General features: G+C 42.3%; 1 long non-coding RNA gene across 1 annotated transcript; it reads right to left on the bottom strand.

Annotated features, from left to right (window-relative positions):
- Positions 1-215: 215 nt before the first annotated feature.
- Positions 216-5,360, bottom strand: LOC105079350 (uncharacterized). Its single transcript, XR_836262.3, has 3 exons — positions 5,202-5,360; positions 2,513-2,810; positions 216-375 (listed from the first exon to the last, which is right to left on the bottom strand). It is a non-coding gene; the product is annotated as an uncharacterized LOC105079350 (long non-coding RNA).
- Positions 5,361-6,054: the final 694 nt, after the last annotated feature.

The following is a 6,054-nucleotide window of genomic DNA, read 5'->3' on the forward strand; positions in this document are numbered from 1 at the left end:
TAACATCTGTACCTCAGGAGTTTGTCACCTTACTGCCACGGGCTTGTCATCTCACTGACATGGCTTTGGTGTTCTCATGAGGAGGTAGGGGTAGATGATAACTAATGATAGAATTAAAATCCTACTATCTGAACATGAGAAGATGGAGGGTCCCAAGTATATTAATCGGAATTCTGTTAAAATTGTTCTGTGTAACAAATGACTCCAAAACTTGATGACTTTTTAAACAATAAGCATTTATTTCTAGCTCAGGGATCTGAAGATTAGGTGTAGTTTAGCTCGGCTCAGCTCCAAGCTTCAACTTGGGTTAAGGTTTGTTCCACATGTGTCTTCATTCTGGGGCCAGCAGCTACCTGGGGCATGTTCTTCTCATGGCTGATGACAGAAGTACAAAAAAAAAAAAGTAAATAAATAAAGGACTGAGTGGAAATACACAACATCTCTTAAGATCTCAGCTGGAAACTGACACCCTTTCACTTCTACCAACATTCCATTGGTCCAAGCAAGTCACATGGCCAAGATCAAAGTCAATGAGTCAGGGATAATCTTCCTCTCCTAAGAGGCACTGCAAACTCACCTGACAAAGGGTGTGGAAGTGCAAGAAGGGAATTAGAAATTAGAAACACAAATCCAGTCTACTTCCTCTTTAGCCGCTAGTCACAGCCTATAATCTCTAAATCTTCCAGCTCTGATTGGTGTACACATTCATGCCCTCATGTGCAGCAGTAAACCCACACATCATCCATGAATTTTACCAACCAAGCAGAGTTCCAGTTCTTAGAGAAGAGGCCACTGGTTGTCTGAGACAAGGCACCCTGCTATTGGCCAGCCACCCCAAGACAACACTGAGTTGACATCAGTGATCTAAATCAGATGGGCCTTTCTTGAGGGCCCACTTTTATCTAAATGCACAACAGAAGAGAGCTGTCTTCAGGTCTCAGAGACATTTTATTCACCCGAGGCAGCTCCAAATGAATCTACAGCAGTCTTTAGGTTTTCCAGTAAAATATGTCTTAGCTCTTCTCCAAAGGTCTCATATGAGCAACTCAATAGAAAACTCTGGAAGTTTCAAACCTTGGCTGGCCCAGAAGGCCTGGCAATGTTGTTGACTGCCAGAAATGCAAATCACCAGACTTGCCTCAACAGAAATCAGAAGTTTCATCTCTCACTCAAAATCAATTGAGTCCTCTTGAAATCTGATCTTTAATCTTACTTGTGTAAAGATGGGCATCCAAGTCTGAGTCACAAAAATCACCAAGCTGCTCTTCTCAGAAATGGTCAGACCCCTGTGGGGTATTCTCTCCCTTGTTCCCATTTGACCCTTAGAATTACAGCTCATAGTGGAAATGTTGGCACAATCTGAACTCTAGCTTCAGACTGTACAAGGGGGCCTCATGTCTGTGATTTTTTTTTTTTTACATGTAATCTGCCAAGACATATACCCATAATGTAAACTTCCTTGGTTTGGGTTTATGAGTTGGATGTTTTTGACAAACTCTAAGACCTACAGGGAAATCACTCCATCGTTAACAGCTTAGTTTATTTAGTAAGCAATTAGTGAAGGAAAGGGTGGGAGAGAAGCTCAACTTGTATCTGTTTTCCAAGCCTCAACCCAAGAAACACAATTCCTTTCAGATGGGGAGACCTCCCTTCTATGGACAGTCATTCACCAAACCTATGAGAAACCATCATGGGCTGTTTCCAGGCTGATTCACAGCCATGACTTCATCCAGCTGCCTCACTGTTAGACCAGACAGCTTCAGTCGGGTGAACTAGCTGGCCAGAGAGGGGGAGGACAGGTCCTACAAACAAGCTACTGGCCATGTGCCAACATGGTCATCTCCCAATAGTGACGCAGGCTTAGAGCTACTCCTGGAAAAGAGGCTGTCTCCAAAGGATGTGAAAATGAGCTCAAGCATGAAATAAGACTTGTTCAGAGAAGATCTGACTCTGTTTATGTGACTGCCTTAATTAATATCCTCTCTGGAAGCCAATCCAATATATTCTGTTGATGAAAATTGATTTTTTTTAAATGTTGTTAAGATCAAGTTAGTGAAAGATAATTTTCCTTTTCAAGGGGAAGTAGGGATTTAAAAAGGTAAATACAGAATGAAAATTGATCTTTGCTCAAAGATGAATTTTAACATTCTATGATGCTAACAAGGGGCTTTGTTGTGGATGACAATTATATTCAATTTACTAGAACTTTCTGGTAGAATTGTTCCCGCTGATTGGTTAGTCCCTTTAAGAGATTTCTTCATTGACACTTTAAAATCTTTAACTATGTAGAAATCTCGATTTTAAAAATTTTATATAGATTTATTGAAATAATGTTCTTTACAGGCAGAGAACAGCAGAAAGAAAAGGTTTTTTCCTGGATCATATGATACTAGTGATCCTGTATTAATTATTTACTGCTGCATAACAAGTTATCACCAATCTTAGTATCTTAGAATCAAATTTAAATTTATTATCATTTACATTAATTATTTATTAGAAACAAATTTATTACCTGACAGTTTCTGTGGGTCAGGAATCTAGGTGTGGTTTACCTGGATCCTCTGTCTCAAGGTCTCTCACAAGGCTACAGTCCAGGTTTTGGCAGGGCTGTGCTTTCATCCGAAGGTTCTACTGGGGACGGTCTGCTTCCAGGCTCACTCACATGGTTGTTGGCTAAATTCAGGTCCTCACAGGTTATTGGACTAACAGTCTCACCGGCTGTTAGCTGGAGGCCTCCTTCAGTCCCTTGCCGAATGGACCTCTCCAAAGGGTAACTTACAACATGACAGCTTACTTCTCCCAGAGCAACTCTGAAAGAGAAAGAGCATTTGAGAGATCACAAGCGAGAAGGAAGTCTTTTTGCAACCCAATCTCAAAGTGACATCCCATCATCTTTGCTGTATTCTATTTATTAGCAGTAAGTCACTAGGTCCAGCCCCGACTCAAGGAAGTGAATACTAGCAGGCAGAGAGCACTGTGAGGCTTTTAGAGGCTTCCTGACATTGATTTTTTTAGCCATTTAATAAAATATGGTTTAAAGTAAAGAAAAAAATATGTGTATACAAGTGTACTAGAATTTGAAACATAAATGTATGTTGTCTCTATTTCAGCAATGATCCCTTTACTCAAACTATTTTTCTAACCAATTTTTGACATTCCTTTTCAGAGTCGCCTTTAGTGCCTGTGGTACATTTCATTCTTTGCAGTCTCCCAATTTCACCTCAGCCCCAAATTATGGCTAACCTTTTTTTTTTTTCCTTTGCAAATAGATTTGAATGCTAGAGTTAAGAGTTAGTCAGATAAATAAAGTTTAGTGATCAAAGTCAGCATTGCTGTTTTTAGTCTTGACTTTTGTAAATATGAAATAAAAAAAGACCAATTTCTGCATGTGGCTCATAAATTGGCCCAGAAGGCTGCGCCTGAAAAGGATTATTTTGATTTAACCTTCATTTGAATGTTTAAAATCTGGCACTCATCTGAAGATTTTTAAAATCTGCATCCTTCATAGCTATGGTTTATGTGTTTACACATCCAGGGCAAACAGAAAGCATAAGGCCATGTTGGGACATGTTGGAACAGAGGGAGACACTAGGGAGAGACCCAGAGTGCCCCACATGAGCTCCAGAGTGCACCTCCCACCCCATAAATAGATGATGCTTTTACAGCAGTACACACAGGGATTATCCATGTTCACATCAAGACCACCTTCGGGTTTGTAGTTAGTAAGTCGATGCGAGACTGACATGCCCCACCCCCACCCTGGGACCCCTTTAGGGCTGAGGGAAATCTGAGAACACCCACAGCCACCACCCTTAACCTGAGTGGGAGGAGGGAGGAGTGAAGTAACACGACAGCACAAATGAGGGGGAATTTTTTTCTGGGGATCCCCTCCAAACTCAAAACCTTGAGGATTACGAACTATTTATGAACAGAATGTATCTTGCTTATTCAATAAATATCTCAGATTTTGTCAAGCTCTGATTTCTATTAAGCTGCATTTTCCTAGGTGCAGGGCTAGAGGTGAGAAGCTGGGCTCTTGTTCTTCACTGACTCCTTAAGTCTGTGCCAAATGGCCTTGAGCTGCATCCTCCTGTTGCCTCTGGCCACTCCTCCTCCCTTCCCAAGACATTCTTTCCCTTTGTCTAAACCTGAAGGACAAAGCTGTTACCTTGAGAGCACCAATAATGACTTTCCCAGATAAATAACTACATTATTACTCCATGTGAAACAAACGCTCATAAAATCTGGAAGCAGCCCTGCCCACGCTCACAGCAACAAACGTTTGAGCATGTCGTATATTTAATACCTTCGTAAAACTAAGGTAACAGGATGGTCCTAGCAAGTTTTGATTTCTTGATTCCTTTGCGCATCATTTCACTTTCATGATGACCCCTCCGGCTCGTCTCTAACTTTTTGTGGTGGACTTACATTAGAGTCTGCTGATGGACTGACTCTACCTCACAGTATTCGTGCCCTCCTGTAGACCCCTCCCACAATGCCTTTGAGTTTGGTCATGTGCTATGTGACCCGCTTTGACCAATGAGACATTAGCAAGCATGATGCAAGCATGATAAATGTTTGTGCGCTGGGACTCATCCTCTTTCAGCACCCCTTGGAAGATTGTTGCCATGCTGTAAAGAAGCCCAGGTTAGAGGACCTGAAAGGATGTTAGGAAGCAACACGCAGAGAAACCCTGGAGAATGAGAAGCCATCTTAGATGTTCCCATCCCAACCAAGCTCCTGGCTGAACTCATGTGAGTGATCTCAACTCTATGACATGAAGCATAATGTGGTCCCAGCTCAGCACCCATCAACCTGGAGAATTGGGAGAAACAAGAAATCATTTGTTGGTTCACATCAATTTTGGAATGATGCGTGGCGCGGTAGAAGACAACCGAACCACTCCTCCTTCTTTTCCCCAACTTCAAAAAGTGAAAGTATGAGGCATTAGTCTTTACACTGAGGATTGATCACCTAGTTGGGGGTGGTCTGAAGGTATCTCAGCCAGTAATTGAAGCCTGCAATTCTAATGGTGGATTGGAAAACGAGGTCATTTGGGAGAGAAAACGAGGTCTTCTCTACATGGATATACTGAAAAGAGGACTTATTTAACTGCAAATTCTAGGATTCCACTCTGGGGAGCAGCTAGGAAGTGAGGATCCCTTGTCCCTCATGGTTCAATTCATCCCTTCCTCCCTTACCTTCTCTGCTGACCAGCACACAACTCTTCTTTTTCTTAATACTCAATCATTTCATCTGTTTCATGTTTCCTACTGCATTAAAAGATGTTCTGGCAATTTTCTCAGTCTGCTCTTCCGGATCCATGTTCCTCTTCTCTCTGTCCCTGAATGTGTCCTGAGGCTTACCTCCGCGGTGCTGCATGAGTTGGGTTCACCAGATCTCTGACTTCTGATTGGGTTGGGCCAATGTGAGGCACTGACAGGAAGTCAGAGGGTTGGGGGAGAGAGGTCAGGAAATGTATCCCACCCCTGCCCTACCTCCCTGCCAAGCCACAGTTTCCTTCCTCAACACGGCAGCCTTAGTCAGGTAGCCCCTCTCCCAGACCCACTGCTCTCTCCGGGTTCCAGAAACAGCGCCCTCCATTTGTCCCTTTAATTCTTACTTTTGTTACTCCCCGAGGTGCATCGCCAATCTCATTGATTCCCTTAGCCCTGTGCATACTTATATAAATAGTCCCTTTCTTTTTAGTCACTCCTGGAGTGTGTCATCTGTTTTCTGCAGGGCCCTGACTGATGAAGGTGTTAACTACAAAACAAACTACTCATTTAAAAATAATTTTAGAAAAAAATATTAGAGATATTCATATCGAGGGGGCAGGGGATTGCTCAAGTGGTAGAGCGCATGCTCAGCATACGCAAGGACATGGGTTCGATCCCCATTACTTCCTCTAAAACTAAATGAGTAAACCTAATCACCTCCCCCTCCAATCAATCAATGAATGAATTAATTAAAAAAACTGCTCATATTGTCTCACCTACATAAAACCAAGAGTTCCTGTGCTGAGTTGGTATTGTTTCCAGCCAGAAGCAACAT

This window comes from Camelus bactrianus, chromosome X (assembly GCF_048773025.1).
Source record: "Camelus bactrianus isolate YW-2024 breed Bactrian camel chromosome X, ASM4877302v1, whole genome shotgun sequence".
Lineage (NCBI taxonomy): Eukaryota > Metazoa > Chordata > Mammalia > Artiodactyla > Camelidae > Camelus > Camelus bactrianus.